The sequence below is a fragment of the Triturus cristatus genome, chromosome 5_1, assembly GCF_964204655.1.
Source record: "Triturus cristatus chromosome 5_1, aTriCri1.1, whole genome shotgun sequence".
Lineage (NCBI taxonomy): Eukaryota > Metazoa > Chordata > Amphibia > Caudata > Salamandridae > Triturus > Triturus cristatus.
In genome coordinates, this window is record NC_140587.1 from 229885772 (window position 1) to 229901752 (window position 15981).

Sequence of the window (15981 nt, forward strand, 5' to 3'; positions counted from 1 at the left end):
CGAAGTACCTACTACAAAGAGAAGCATTCTGGATTAAGAGGCTTAAGACCCTTACTCCGCACGGACTTAATGACAAATTTGAGATGGCTTGCTTTCTCTAATGAATACCTTTATTTGATACTCGCATTCCAGCTTGGGATCCCGACTCAACTTGAAAACATTGACATTCAAAACGCATTCAACCCACGCTTACTTTTTACCCGACATCACACTTATAGACACACATGTATTTTCAGTTAGAACCCCCAGGTTATGAGTTCTCAGAATATGATTTTTGGTATTTGATGATGTAAGGTATTCAAATGTTGATACTGAAATTTAGTTCTCAGAATATGACTTTTGTTATTTGATGATGTAAGGTATTCAAATGTTGATACTGAAATTTATCATGCAATTTCGCCCTTAGGCGTTTGTTATCATAGAACATGATCCGTATCACCTAACGATGTTTAGTATTTACATGTTGATGTTGTAATTCATTATACAATCGACGTTTAGGTGGTCGTACTATTTTACAACACGCCTTAACTCACTTACCAGATATAATTATCAACATTCACTAACATTACTCTGTTCATTCTTCATTTCTCGTGTTTTTTCGTTTTTTCGTCGTTTCGTGTTCACCACAACTTTATTGAGCAGGTCTTTAGCGCATTAATCTGTTTGGTGCGTTTTTCATTCATACCGGGAATCATCCGGCATATTCACACGGTTTAAAATATTTGACCTCAGTTTTACTATTAGATCCTATCTATGGTGTATATTTCACAAAACATCTATTTAGACTTCGTAATTCTGTTCTACTGCCGGCAGTAATTGAGTCTCTTTTCCAAAACGAATGTTTCCGTCCAGTCTTTTTTCAGTGTCCACGCCTATGGTGTGACGACAAACCCTTTTGAAATTGACGAGCAACAAACCGCGGGCGAGAGCGCCCGTGAAAGCACACTTCTTTCCTGCATCGGTAAGCAAACCTCTCCACTCGGTTCCATTTCACCACGGATTTTAACTCCCACACTCGACTGAAACATAAGGTCCTATCCTTTCTTTTTATTTTCAGATTCATTGTTTACATTCAACTCTGGTTTGGTTCTTTTTACGTCAACACGGCTCCACCACCGCTTGAACCTCTCTAACCAAGGTGAGCTCCGCTTTAAACAACAGCGTTCACCGCTGTTTCGTTTGACATAGCACAGCTAAAACCCAGTTCTCATTTTTTGCAGACTTTTTAATTTCGCTGCAACATGAAAACTACATAATGACCAGGTACGAAGTCGGGTTGTTTGCATTTTGATTTCTACTAATTACAAGAGAGATCAGTTCTCTTTAACTCTCATTTTCAACTTTTTTCTTAGAGAGTGAACATGTAACATTTGCGAATTTTGAATCAAATCCCAAAAGGTACCGTATACCTCATTCTAAGTTCATAACAATATTTTTGATCACGCAAACGTGCAGATTTTGATATCTTCTCCTTTCTTCTCCAACAGTTTACCCCTGACGAAGGGACCACAAATGTCCCGAAATGCATTGGGTGTTTGGAACGTTATTTAATCAGTTATTTGTGTTTATCATTGTACAAACGTATACATATTGAATGACAATGTATACTGTTGAAACTTATATGTAAAAATTGAATAAGACTACTGTAAATTCAATGTGAAATGTATTAAATGTTTGAAATAACTTCACAGCAGTGCACATTGCAGTCCTAGTTAATTCTATACTAGGCCACCCCCTTCATTCGACTTTTCTTTGACTGACATTTTTCCTCACATGCAGCCAGTCCAACATGTGCAGAAAAAAATCAACATGGCACAACCACCTTTCTCTTTCCCACAACCTTTACATATCTGTCCCATGGCAGGACATTTACCTTCCTGTGGAAATGAAATCCACATCTGAAACATAACTTCTTTTTACATGTAGACATCAGTTTGTGTTCATCAGTCTTTTACTTTGGCTTACTTTTTATATTCAAGACTGATTTACTCTGAGAACCTACAGCCTCCATGTCAGCAGCTTGTCTTTCAGCAGGCTCCTCAGCTCTGGCAGCCATCGATACTCGCTCTAGACAAAGAATTTCTCTCAGCATTGGTCATCTGAATTAATCTGACAAACATTCATCAATAATTCTAAGACGCATAGCTTCTTCATCATTAAATTCACGGAACTTACAGTGTTTGATGAGTGTATTGAGTCTCTCCACAAATTCGTCAATGGTTTCACCAACATTTTGGCGTTCTTGATTGAAAATGTATCTTTTGAAATCAACGTTTATTAGTGTATTGAACTTGAGATTTAGCGTTTTTTTTTAATCTGACAGCATGTCATTTCTTCGTCAAGTCGCTGCATTTTTTTAATGACTTCTTTCATGCCATCACCAGCAAGATTTATGAGATACTTGATAATATTTATGTCATCAGTCTCTTCAATTGCATCAATGAAATCATCAAATATCTCCACCGAAGCAGTTTATATATTGCCAATATTTTACTTTTTGGAAGTATTGAAAAGTGGTGGTGGATTCGGCAATGTAGCAGCTTTGTAGACCAGTGTGGAACTTACTGACACCGCTGGTAGATCACTGTGACTTGGTTTAGGCAACTCATCTGTGAGACTTTGCTATACACTGTTCTCCAAATCATCTTCAATGATAGTTTGACACGTGACATTCTTAGCTGCCATCTGAAAAATGTCACAATTCCGAGAGTCACTTTCAGCTTTTTATTCTTCGAAGACCTGTGAAGTTGTTCTGAGCCCCACTCGGCAACTTTGTGAATGAAATGCTTCAGGTATGGATGGCTTCTTAAGCACAGCCCTGAGCACGGCTCCTTGAGTCAACTTCACTGAGTACTGTGGTACGATGACTCTCTTTAGTGTATTTACGAAGTCCTTTATTTCTTCTCTAATTGTCAATTAGCATTTTCTGACACCTGGTGGATCTCCAACTTGCAAAGATTCTGTTTGCAGTGTTATTTTGCAAGTTATGATTATCAGTGGCTGCACTTCGTAAACTAGGTTGAATCTGCGTTTAGTGCTTACACTCTGTATAGTTTACAACCTTATCTTGTGGGGCAGCGCAGTACCCTTATGTTTGGCCGACCAGCAGGTTCTCGACAATTGACGTGTAGATTCTTTTCAACGCTTTCATTATCTTCACCTGCTTTACACCGGCTGGAGCTACGGTTTGACTCCACATGCATGAAGTGATGATTTCGTATTTCGACAGTGACACAAGTGGCATGCACACGTGGTTTTATTAACCACAGCAAATTCTCTGGGAGAGCACTGTCATTCCTTGGGTTATTTATCCTCAATCTCATTGCCAGATGTAGTGTCCTGCTCGGCCTGGGTATCCTCAAATGACTACGCCACAAAAGGAGCCTACTATTACACGTCATCTTTCATCTGCATGTAACTGTGAACTCAACATTCTGAAATAAGCTTTCATTGCATTCTACTCTGACAACTATGTCACAGCTCTTATAAGTCTGTTAGGAGCCAAAAGGTTTTGCAATAAAACTTGAAAGACAGTACATATCTTATCTCTATTGGCTTTGTCTTAACTGCAGCGGCATGCTGTCAAACCTTTTGAAACGTTCAAGCTATTTGTATTTTATTTCAGATTCCTTTCTATAATGCCACCCTAGTAAAAAGACAACAGAGTGATGTATAGAGTAAAGCATAAGGGCAACGAGTGAAAGGAGATGAAGCTGGTTTGCAGATTGTGGATGCATTGTAATCTAATATTTTTTAAACAGGTGTGTCTGCAGCCGTCTCCTCCCCAAGGCGTACTGTTTTCTAAGATAGAATGATGAATTTAAAGCATTTAATAAATTCCATCTTTAAGACTGTGTGACACAGGTTCCTATATTTTGTAGAAAATTCAAACAAAACAACTTACAAGAACATCTTTGCACAGCATATTATACATATTATATCTCGAAAGTTAATAAGCAACTCAAACGTTAATATTTTGAATTGTTTTCTATCTGATGTGATGGTTACCATTTGGCGTTGACCTCCTAAATAAATAGGGAAGATATTTGACCACTTACTTGTTTAAAATAAATCTCCAAAACATTTGTCTTATTTATTCACAAAAGACAAACATTTTTTAATTGAAAGGTTTACTACCTTTGTACTGAAGAATGCCAAAGGGCACACAGGCCTTCATAAACAAGGTCAGAACAGTCTTTCATAGTATGAGGTGAGATTATGTAGATGTTTCACTATAGGTATCTTTTTGAAAAAAGCTCATTAAAGTAGATACTCCTGCAAAACAAATCTGTAAATTAGAAAAAAGATATACGGTTTTAGACATAAAGTGACCTAGTGTCTGTCGAAGTTTGGGCTGACTGACGTCCAAATTAGTTGAACAGTTGGAGCTGCAGTATTGTGCCCCCTTATACAGTGATAAATGGTTGTTTGTCACGAAAGTTGAAAGAATATCACTCAGTGTTATGTGGAAGCATTTGTTGGTATATTTAAAATAAACAACAAAACATAACACAATTACAGACAGAAAGAAACATTCACAATTAAAACATACCAGGGCACAATATATTAAAACAGTAAAAACGCAAAACAGCAACCACAGTAAAACTAAAAATAAAACATCACATTGCATTAATGCAACAATAAAATACAGCAGCACAAAAACAACAGAAATATCATCATCTTAAAAAAATTCCTTGCGGGAAGTAACCGCAAACATGTGGCACACACTGCCTCCTGCAGTTTTCATAGTATGGTAGTTTGCATTAAGCGCTGTCTTACTTACTATCAAGGTCACAATATATCAGAAATGTGTTGTGATACAGCCATATATTGTGAACACAATCTTGCATATGCAGTTGGTTTTACTATCTAAAATTCATGGGGAGGGAAGAACAGTGAAGAGAAAGTGCTAGACGATGAAGTGGGCTTGTTAGCACTCCAACCATTTCTCTGAGCAACCGCTCCGGTGTTTGTGGACAGTAATATTGTGGACTTTTTCTGGGACTTAGAGAAGGAAGAATCGGGATCATGGGTTGATGTAAGCGATCGGCAATGGCTGTGCAAGCATCTACATTCACATTTGCAAGCAATCTTCTAATCACCTTTGTGTGGCCAGTTCAGCCTCTCTCTAATGGCAGGTGACTTTCAGCGAGAAACAGCACCCTGGGAGACACATTCGAGAGATTCTTCACCCAAACCTAGCCTGTTAGTGGGGCATGGAGAAGGGCCCAGATTCCAGAATGTGTGTGTGTGGAAATATATATTCACTGAAAAAATCAATTTTTAAGTTGATGTTATAGTTAGCTGGAAAGTAATGTTTTAAATTCTAAAAAACACTGAAATTGACCAGCTATAGTTAACTGAAGTACCTATAACTTGGGTCCTCATCATGCATCACTTATAACCTCACATTTTATATCACTCACGACATGTCCTATGACATCATTAATATCATCACTGATGTCATCTAAAGTGATGTTTATGTCAGCGTTTATGACAGCACTGTGCATTGCATGGCACAACTACAACCTATAGTTACTACAAACAGATGGACTCACCAAAGAACAAAAATATATTTCCACTATGACATTTCAGCTTCCGCCTTCCTCATGTAGTACAAGAGGCTCAGTAGCTGCACAGCTGACACTGCTGGATTTTCGAAAAGCATCATGTGTCAAGATTCCATTTGGAATATGGAATCAATGTAGTCCTGAGACTCTTGAGATATGCAGTAATCAGGTGGCATTGTTCGTGAAATTCAGCTTATCTGGATGCAATGGGCTCAATTCACAGAACTAACTTAAGACAAAATCCTAAACTTACTACCATTTTGGTATTCACAGAATGCACTTACTGCTTTTGGTATTCACAGAATGCACTTACTACTTTTGGTATTCACAGAATGGATTTACGACTACTAACTTTACGTCTGCACTGGGGCCGGAAATTCCGGCCCGGCGCCGGAGCTTCCGGCCCGGAGGCGGAGCTTCCGGCCCAGAGGTGGAGATTTTGGCCATGGCTAAATCTCCGCCACTGGCCAGAATCCCCACCTCCGGCCCGGAAGCTCCGCCTCCGGGCCGGAAGCTCCGCCTCCAGGCCGGAATTTCCGGCCCGAGTGCGGACGTAAAGTTAGTAGTCGTAAATCCATTCTGTGAATACCAAAAGTAGTAAGAGCATTCTGTGAATACCAAAAGTAGTAAGTGCATTCTGTGAATACCAAAATGGTAGTAAGTTTAGGATTTTGTCTTAAGTTAATTCTGTGTATCGGGCCCCATGATTTTAAATGGTGCATTTGGAGGTTTACTCTGACGTCCAGTACTTCTTCCTTTAAGTCAAATCTGATAGAAAATGGTGCACAAGGTTAAAAAGATTGGCTACAGGCTGGTCAAGTTTTCTATTAATTATTGCTGATTTGGGGTTCCTGAATCGTGTACGAAGGTCATTGTCTGGCCAACATATTGTTTTTACAGCTTTGGCACTGAATCACATAAATAATACATTTTGAGTGGCATCAAATATGCTGTATTATTTTATTAGTCCTTTTTAAACAGGATTAGTGATGATGTTTGTAAAAGGTTTTCACATATGATGCACCTTTATAATCACAGCAACGAACCCCTGCATTTGTAAGAGCTTGCATGCGTTCCGCTCTCACAATAAAAGATCGTAAATTATGAGCTCCGCGGTAAGTAGTGACAGAATCCCATTTGTGGTTGACTATCATCTATCAGCCCCCAAATACAGAAACGTAATGCAAAAAACCTTTCCCTTATTATCCACGTGTTTAAAATTGCAAAAGATGTTTCCAAAACCGCCAGTCATTGCTTACTTCAGAGCTCCAAATCAACAATGTCTTAATATGAAGCAACTACAATTCTTCGCAGGGTGACATCACAAGCAAACCCTAAATTAACCTGTGGTCAACCCTCGAGTAGCTTGGTATAGAGCAGTCAGGCTTAATTTAGAGGTAATGTGTAAAGTATGTGTGCAACACTTCAGAAAGTAATACGTTGAAAACAAACAACAAAAGGAGCCCACAACAGAGTCAGAAAAAACAGAGTCATTTTTAATAAATAAAACAAGACCAAAACAACAAGAATCCTTTTAGCAGAACTAGAGATATTGAATTTTAAATTTTTTAGTGAAAATACCACTAATAGGTGTAATGCGCCAACTGTGGATATCTGGCCGCGCTATATCGGGATAAAGCCACAAGTTCAGGCGGACCGCCATGGAGCTCTGGCCTTCTACAGGGACCCAGTTAGGCCAGCTGAACAAAAGTACCTTCAATCCTGGTTTGCGGAGCATTTTGTGAATCCCCAGCCGAAATGCTGTGGGGATGTGGTGCGAGGGCCTGCTTCATCATCCAGGATCTCATTGACGGGGCTTGCTATGGGAAGCCCGGTGTCAAGAATGCGACATGCAGTCAGGGTGATGTGTCGGTTCCGAAGAGCCGCGGGGCTGCAATACAGAGTCAGAAGGCGTTGTTGAGGCTGCCGTCAACAAGGGATGAGAGGGAATCTGTTAAGGATGCACCCTGTATTCTGGGTGATGCAGTAGTTCCAAAGAGCTGCATTGTGGGTCTTGGCGACAGATCCAATCAAGCGGAGATTCTCCTGTTTTGCTTAGAGTTTACTGGATCCACAGAGGCTGGCAAAGCACCTTAAGGCCACTTCCAAGAGTCCAGGACTGGGGTGGCAGCGCTTGGCAGGGTTACAGATGGTAGAGTCCCGGTGCAGATGCAAGGTTGTTGGAAGCCTGTTATTTCCATGAAGCTTCAGATTAAAAAGCCAGTCAACTAGCCTTGGAGTCACTCTGGGTTCTAGGTTCAAGGGATGCTGGTCCAGTCCTTCTCATACATGCAAGAGGGCAGCAAGCAGCAGGATTGTGTAGCAGGGCAGCAGTTCCTTCAGAGCAGCAGTCCAGCAAAGTGGCAGTCCTTAAAGCAGCAGAGCAGTCATTCTTCCTTGCAGAATATCCACAGGTCCAGAAGGGTAATGAAGTAAGGGTGTCTGAGGTCCAGCATTTATACCCAGTGGTGCCTTTGAATTGGGAGAGACGTTTCTAGAGGATTCCCTTTGAAGTCTCCAGGCATCCTGCTTCCCCTGTCCCAGCTCCAGATTAAATACAGGGGATATACAGTCTTTGTGTGGGGGAAACGCACAGCCTGTTCATGTCTAAGTGGGTGGTGTCCCGCTCCTCCCTTCTACCCATTTAGTGATGGCCCATCCAGGCACACCTAAACTCCCAATTCTGTGGCTGTCTAGGAGGAATATGCAAGGCCCAAATGTCGGCTACACCCAGTCATGAGACCAGAGACAGGCTACAGGCACTAATGTTTAAGGAAAGACATTGCCAACTTCATAAAAGTGGCATTTTCAGAATTGCAATTTAAAATCTGACTTCACAATAAGTTCAGATTTTAGATTGTGATTCTGGAGATACCAACCATGATATGCTTATCTCTTCCCATTTAGAAATTAACCATATAAAATGTAATAACGCAACTTCAATGTTCTATGGAAGAGATAGGCCTTGCAGTAGTAAAAAACGAATGAAAGACTTTTTCACTACCAGGACATGTAAAACTCAAATGTGCACGTCCTACTTTTTAAATACATTGCACCCATTACTCTTGACTGTTAAGGGCCTTCCCTAGGGGGGCTATATGTATTAAAAAGGAAGGTTTGGGACTGGCAAAAAGTTTTTTATTGCCAGGTTGAAATGGCAGTTAAACTGCACACACAGGCTCTGCAGTGGCTGGCTTGAGAAATGTTTAAAGGGCTACGTAAGTGGGTGGCACAATCACTAGTAGCATTTAATTTACAGGCCTTGGGTACAAGTTGTACCACTTTACTAGGGACGTATAAGTAAACCAAATATGACAATTCGGGATAAGCCAATACTACTATGTTTAGAGGACAGAGAGAAAGCAATTTAGTACTGGTTAGTAGTGGTAAAGTGCACAGAATCCTACGTTCAGCAAAAACTAGATCAGCACAATAATGGAGGAGGAAGGCAAAAGTTGCCCCTCCCTCACCTTTATTTTTTCTTAAATGGCCCTGGGGTAGTGGGGTCCCCTGGGCCTAATAAGACTTAAGGACCCCTCTCCTTTAATATAAAAAGACCCTGGGGGACAAAAAAAGCCCTTGGTGGATGGTGTCCCCATGACCTAATTAGTCTCAGGGAAGGGGGCCATTTGTTCACTCTCCCATTTCAAATATATATGGCCTTGGTGGATGGGACACCCAGGGACATAATAGGCTCCGGAAAGGGGACAATGTGTCCCCCGTCCCATTTTAATATATATGTAGGGGCCAGGAGGATGGGGTCCCAGGCCCTAAAGAGACTCTGGGAAGGGGACCATGTAGCCCCCTTCCCTTTAACAGAAAGAGGAGCAGGGGATGGGTTCCCCAGGGCTAATAAGGCTTGAGGACAGGGGTCATGTGCCCCCCCTTCAAAATACATAATGCCATGGGGGATGTGATCCACAGTGCCTAACGAGGCTCAGGGATGGGGGCCCCACAGCCCACCTCCCCTTTTTAAAAAAGGCCCTGGGGGATGGAGTTGTCAGGGCCTAATGAGTCTTGGGTAGAGGTCCATGTGGCCCATCCCCTTTAAAATACATAGGGCCTCAGGGGATGAGGCCTTCATGGCCGAAGAAGGTGCAGGGAGGGGGACTGCATACCCTCCAGGTTAGGCCCAGTGGCCAATCTGCATCGTGCACAACTGAAGGCCGTGCACAGTGTGGGTTTGGCTGCCATTGGGGGGGTTGGAACATGGCTTTACAACAGGGCTTAGAGAAGTGTCCCACAGGTTTATTTAGCTTCTTTTAGGCGAAAGTTTAGATTTTGAATGGATTTAGTTTAAGCTGATTTTGGTTCATCCAGTGGTTCATAGCTTTCATCGTAGTGATTATACCTGTGATTGTATTTTTATGTCCCTTAGAATTTGAGTGTCACCAGCATATAAGTATGCTTTCATACTGAAATACTGCAAGGTTGATGAAAGAGATTGTATGGAAAGATTAAATAAAAGGAGGGAGAGGGCAGATCCTTGTGGAAGTCCCTATAGGGGAGGCAGTGGTGCTGAGAAATTTTCTCCAGGTTGTACTTGCCGGGATAGAGTAGGATAAAGGACATTATCTATTTAAGTGCTGTGTCTTTTAACCACTGGCCAACTACCACCTTACCTCCTGGGTGTGGTCCTCAGTGAGTGGCTAGCCCTGGGGTGGCTTTGAAAAGAACCTTCGGTCAAGCACCCAAAGCTTCCTTTTTTGTCTAAAGGTGGGGGCTAAAGCAGAATCACATCAGCTAAAGCACTCATTCCTCATCTGCCCATCTGTTATATCTGCACGCCATAAAGCTGGCTAACATCACATATGGAAAGTGAAGGTAGTGGGCACTGTAAGTGCACACTGGTTTCGCAATCTGATCAGTGCTGGGAGTATAACTCAGCCTCCCCTGCATCGAACAGTGGGGGTGAATCACTCTTGAATCTGGGAGAATATTCCCTTTCCAGCGTCCCTTTGTCTCAGTGCATAGCTCCTTGGGAATTTCTCCCCTACTTACCCTCCTGGCACTGACAGACTTTTTTTTCCTGCTCTGGCAGTGGGGAAGCAGAAAGCCCAATAGGCACTAGGGATTTTGTCGAGAAATATTTGGATTGGTAATGGGTGCATTCAATTCTGCAATAGAGCCATGCCCCATCTCTCAGAAGGGGAACATCCTTAACAACGCGGTTAGTACACCGCGATGCGGTTACTTCGCGGTCGTTACAACGAACGAGATGTAACCACGCTATGCCATTACAACGCAAGTCTTTACATCGACTTGCGCTAGATGGCATGCTAACATTACAAATAGTGTAGTTTACTATCCCAACACCTTCCCTACTGTTAAGTGGACTGGAGTTGGACTAGTTAATTACACTTTACTAATGTTAGCACGCCATCTAGTGCAAGTCGATGTAAAGACTTGCGTTGTAATGGCATAGCATGGTAACATCGCAGTCGTTGTAACGACCGCGATGTAATGGCATGCGTTGTACTCACTCGTGTTGTAACATCATACATCCCTCTCAGAAGGCTATACAGTCTTTCTGCCCCTCTGAGAGGTAGGTTTAGGGGGTTTTACTCAAATCTTTGCCCAGGTGGTAGACAGCCCACTAGACACAGGACAATGTTTGTCCTGTACAAAGAGGGGGCGGGGATGCTGGTTCGGCCACCTCACCTCTTTTTGTGAAGCAGAAAAATTAGGTAAATATACTCTTTCTGCCCCTTGGGAGGCAATCTGCTCCTCCAGGGGTATAAAGTCCTGTATACACAAGCAAAATGTTATTTCTGAGCAAAAAAAGGAGTAGGCATGGCCCACCTTATTATAGGTCCATTACCCATGACAAAGGGGACATTACAGTCTTTCTGCTCCTCTGGGTGGCAGGTTAGGGGATTTCTCCTAGTTTGGCCCCCAGCTGGGGTAGGAAGCACACTAGGCACTAGGGAAGTTTCTGTCAAATTATTTAAAGGTGCTGGTGCAGGGCATCAGGCAACAGGCCATACCTCTACATTCGAAGAGGCATTGCAGTCTTTCTGCACAGTTTTCTCCAGTTAGAGGTTTGCCTGTAGTCTGTCACATAGGGAGGTAGGAAGCCTGCTAGACACCAGGGATTGTATACCAGCCCAAAAAAGAGAGATAGGTGACCCATTTGACATTGGCTTCACACCCCTCCACCCCATGAAGAGGCAAAACAGACTTGCTGTTCCCCCATTAGGCAAATTGGGACATTGACCCACAGACTGCTCCCTGGTGGGCTGAATGCCTTCTAATTACTAGGGAGTTTACCCTGGGTGAAAAAAGGGGTAGGGTTCCCACTGTAGCACTCACACTGAAGTTAGGCCATACCACGACCCCCAATGTAGAAAAACAGTGTTTCTGAAATACAGGGGTAGACAGATTAGCCTCAATTGGGAGTTTGCCCATAATTTGCCCCCCCGTGGAAGTAGTAAGCTCACTAGACACCAGGGATGTCATACTGGGAAAACAAAGGGTAGGGACTTCCCACCCTGACTTTAGGAGGCAGATTAAGGGCAACCCCAGGAGGCTAAAAACCTATTAGATACCAGGGACATCATACAAAAGCAAGGGGGTGGGGTGGGCCACCCTGGCATACGATAATGCCTCACCACAAGAAGGGGGCAATGCAGTATTTCTGCCCCTCTGGGAGGCAGGTGGCAGGTTGACCATGAATTAGGGGTTTGCCCGCAAATTACACTTTTTGTGACAGGAAGCCCACTAGACACCAGAGTTTTAAAATCATGCCAAAATAAACTAAATGGTTGGGGTAGCCCAATCTCAAAATAAGCAACAGAGTCTTTCTGCTGCCCACAACTCTATGGGGATATGAGGTTTCCCCCCAATTAGTCATTTGCCCCGGGAAAGTAGAAAGCTGACTAGACATGAGGGATTTTTAATTTGGTAGAAAAGGGGTGGGGGCGCCACACCCTGGCATTGGCCTATGCTCCCACCCCATAAAGGGCAAGAAAGTCTTTCTGACTGTCCCACAGGACAGATAATGGGTTTACCTCAATTTGCCCCACAGGTGGAGCAGAAAGCCCTTTGGATGCTAAAAGATCTTTTGATGAAATATGAGGATGAGTGGGTCACGCCCATCCTGACATCAAGGCTCGCCCAAACCCCAAAAACCCCACCACTCTTTCTGCTCCCTTGGAGACTAAAGCATCTCTGACTGTATCACAGTATAGCTTTTACATATGGGCTAGCAGAGCATGGGTAAATCCCAATCACATTTCAATTGCCATGCTGAATGATTGCAATAATTAGGCTCAGGGCAGCCGCCACCAATGGAAGCCTACTAAACCTAGAAAATTCTGATAATTAGACCCCCTGAGTACTCCATCGTGGTGTGACTTGTGTGGATCCCATGACATGTTTCTATTCCCCAAACGACCATGTAAAATTCAAGCTTTGGCTAAATACACAATTTTTCTCACATTTCTGTGAGCTAATGTTATCAAAGCAGCAGTGATCAAAACTGGGTTCAACCTACGTAGATCTCGTCAATGTGGTATAGCTTGATATGGTACCTGTGGAATGCTCAGCAAGGAACCAATGTCTGGGGACACTCATCGCACTTAGGGCATATGCCTTCCAGATCTTTGTTTCTCACCCACTGTGCCATTTCAGACACAGACTCACCTTATGCGAATCAGTCTTAGTCCTGCTCCTATAGTAACTATCTAGCTGCAACTGCCAGGCCAGGTATCCTCCAGATGGGAACATAACCAACCACAGTTGGGTTTGCACTACTTCTGTCTCAATAGTAAAGAATAGCTTGAGCTGACGATCTACTCTGTTAGCCAGTGATTGGATGTGTTTGTAGGTTCATATTCTTGTCGAAGTTGAAGCCTAAGGGTTATATGTATTTCACAGTGGTAGGGTAGAAGGTCACCACAGTGCCACAGTTGAGCCAGCTTAGACTGGGATGATAGAATTTGAGCGAGGGATTAGCAGGAACTTTCAGTTTAGTAGATTCCTCATGGTCTGTCATATCCCTGCTGCGGTGCTTCCTTGTTTATGTTTTGATTCAGTTGTTATCTCTTGTGTTCTGGCCTCTCTGTTTCTGTGATAGTCAGTGTTCTTAGTCTTGTCTGCACTCTTCATGATCTGTCCAGTTGCATGTAACTCCGTGCCTTTTATTCCAGTCCTACCTTTAGCCCAGTTCCTGTTCCTGTGTTCTCTTTGCCTTATGTTCTTTGTATTACTGTCTTGAACCAGACCTTGTTTCCAGACCTTTTTTTCTTAGAGCCCAGTTTCTGTTTTGGTGTTCTTTTTTTGTTCCTTGTTGTCCTATTTTGTGCTTATATTGTAATTGTGATTGTCATTGCTTCTAATGGTGGGAGTTAGTTCCCAAGGCTTGTGCTGTTGGAACAGAGGATCGCTGAGCAATCTTTCTCCATAGGACTTGCTGGGTGTCTCCCCAAACTATTTGAGATTAATTTGCTCCTACCTTTCTTGTAATATCTTTTCACCAGGCAGAGATCACTATCCAAAAATTAAGCAAACTATCATGTGTGATCATTTGCCTATTGTTTTCCTTGTACCCCTTTGCTGTAGTATTAGTGCTATCTAAAAGCTGTACCTTTGCAGAATTTTCTGTTTCCTTCAAAACATCTTCCTATGTGTTCTAGCCCTTAGCTTCAGTCCTTCCTTTCTTTCCAGCTCGCATGTACTTACTTGTATATGTTTACCTCTCATCCTCCTCCTCCGGTAGCCCTTTTCTTATAGAGATCATACAGTGATCTGTTGTCCAGTCTTGTTCCAAACTCATTCACACACCCTGTTATCCATTGTTGTCCCAAACTCAGTCAGCTAGCCCCAGACAGATTTAAGCTATACAATTTCTAGTCCTACAAAAAACATATTTCACCACTAAGAAGCTGGCAAACATTTATCCTGATAAATCGATTGGTTGTGGCAGGTGCAGATCGATGAGGGCGCATTTCCTTCATATAACATGGAACTAGATTAGAATTAGAGGGATTCTGTTCATGGTAGATAATTTGAGGATGGCCATCAGGGGAGTGCTTGAAAAGTCCATAAAGCAATGCCTACTAGGGATATTTCCTGGCACAAATGGTTATAAAATTAAAACACAAATGCTATCATTGGGTACTGTCCCAGAGAAGATACATATAGTGATTCATTGAGACTGTCCCATTTCTCCAAAGTTGCCTGATATAAGAAGTACCTCATGGACTGGGCAGTGGCAGGCGAGCATATGAAGGGATGATAGAGTGGAGGATAACCTTGCTGAGTGAGTGGGAATGCTAACTATATTGATAGTACCCTTAAATAATAGACCATCCTGAAGGTGAGAGCTATACTGGGGGATTGATGATCGGGAGTCTGGATGATGCAGGTCTTAAGATGTTATGTTCCAAATAGGTACCCTAATATAGGCCCAGGTAATATCATGCACCCTCATCTACATTACCTCCCTTACACTACACAGTAATGAGCCTTTTAGGATTGAACCTTTACCGAGTTCTAGTCCTGGGCGCAGATGGAGGGTTTTTCCCTGAACAATAGCGTCCTTTAACTTCATCAATAGACTTAGAAAGTATGAATGAATATTCATAAGCGTTCTTGGAAACCAGGCAGAGGCTACACCACCTGCATAATATCTACGTACAAGGCTCAACCCTTACGTCATACTCAAATCCAATAAAGGCTAATACAAGAAACAAGGGACAAAGGAACCCAAAAATCGGAGATCTGGTCAGAGAGAAAATAGCGGATAAAAAAGTATTTGGACCATCATACAGAAAGCCTGTACCAGTCCTAGCAATTCAAGGAACAAGAACTGTGCTTTTGCCGCCTCTTGCCGGGAAAAAGGGGAAAACATTTGTCTCAATTGACTTAATCAAACCACACTAGGTGGCCGATACTAAGCAGTAGACCACGTGGACTCCAAAGTAGCAGACGCCCTCCTCTCGCTACAATTCAACAAGTTCAAACGGAAAGACTCATCACGTTCGAAGAGTCACCTATACGGAATGAAGGACTATGCAACAATGCTATCGAACTCGTTCCCCTTGAACCAGAAGTTCAACTTTAAAATGAAACTCAAAATTGCAACCAAGTTGCAATTAGACCAAATACAGACGTCTACGTCAACATGCCTCGACAAGAGCAAAATGCGATTTCAACAAATTCTGACGCAATTCCAACAATTGATCGAACTGCTTCTGGCTACTTCATGAACTTTAATAAGTTTTCTTTGGATCCAAGTGTACCAGAAACGACGACAACCCCACAAACCCACAAGCAGCAAATTAAGGACTTTCTAAACTTTCTCAAAAAGATTTACCTGGTATCACCTTGTATAGAACTCTGGGTAATCACTGGGATACTGTTCTTTCTTTTCTGGCTAGGCTTAGTTATAACTTTTAGTATGCTTAAT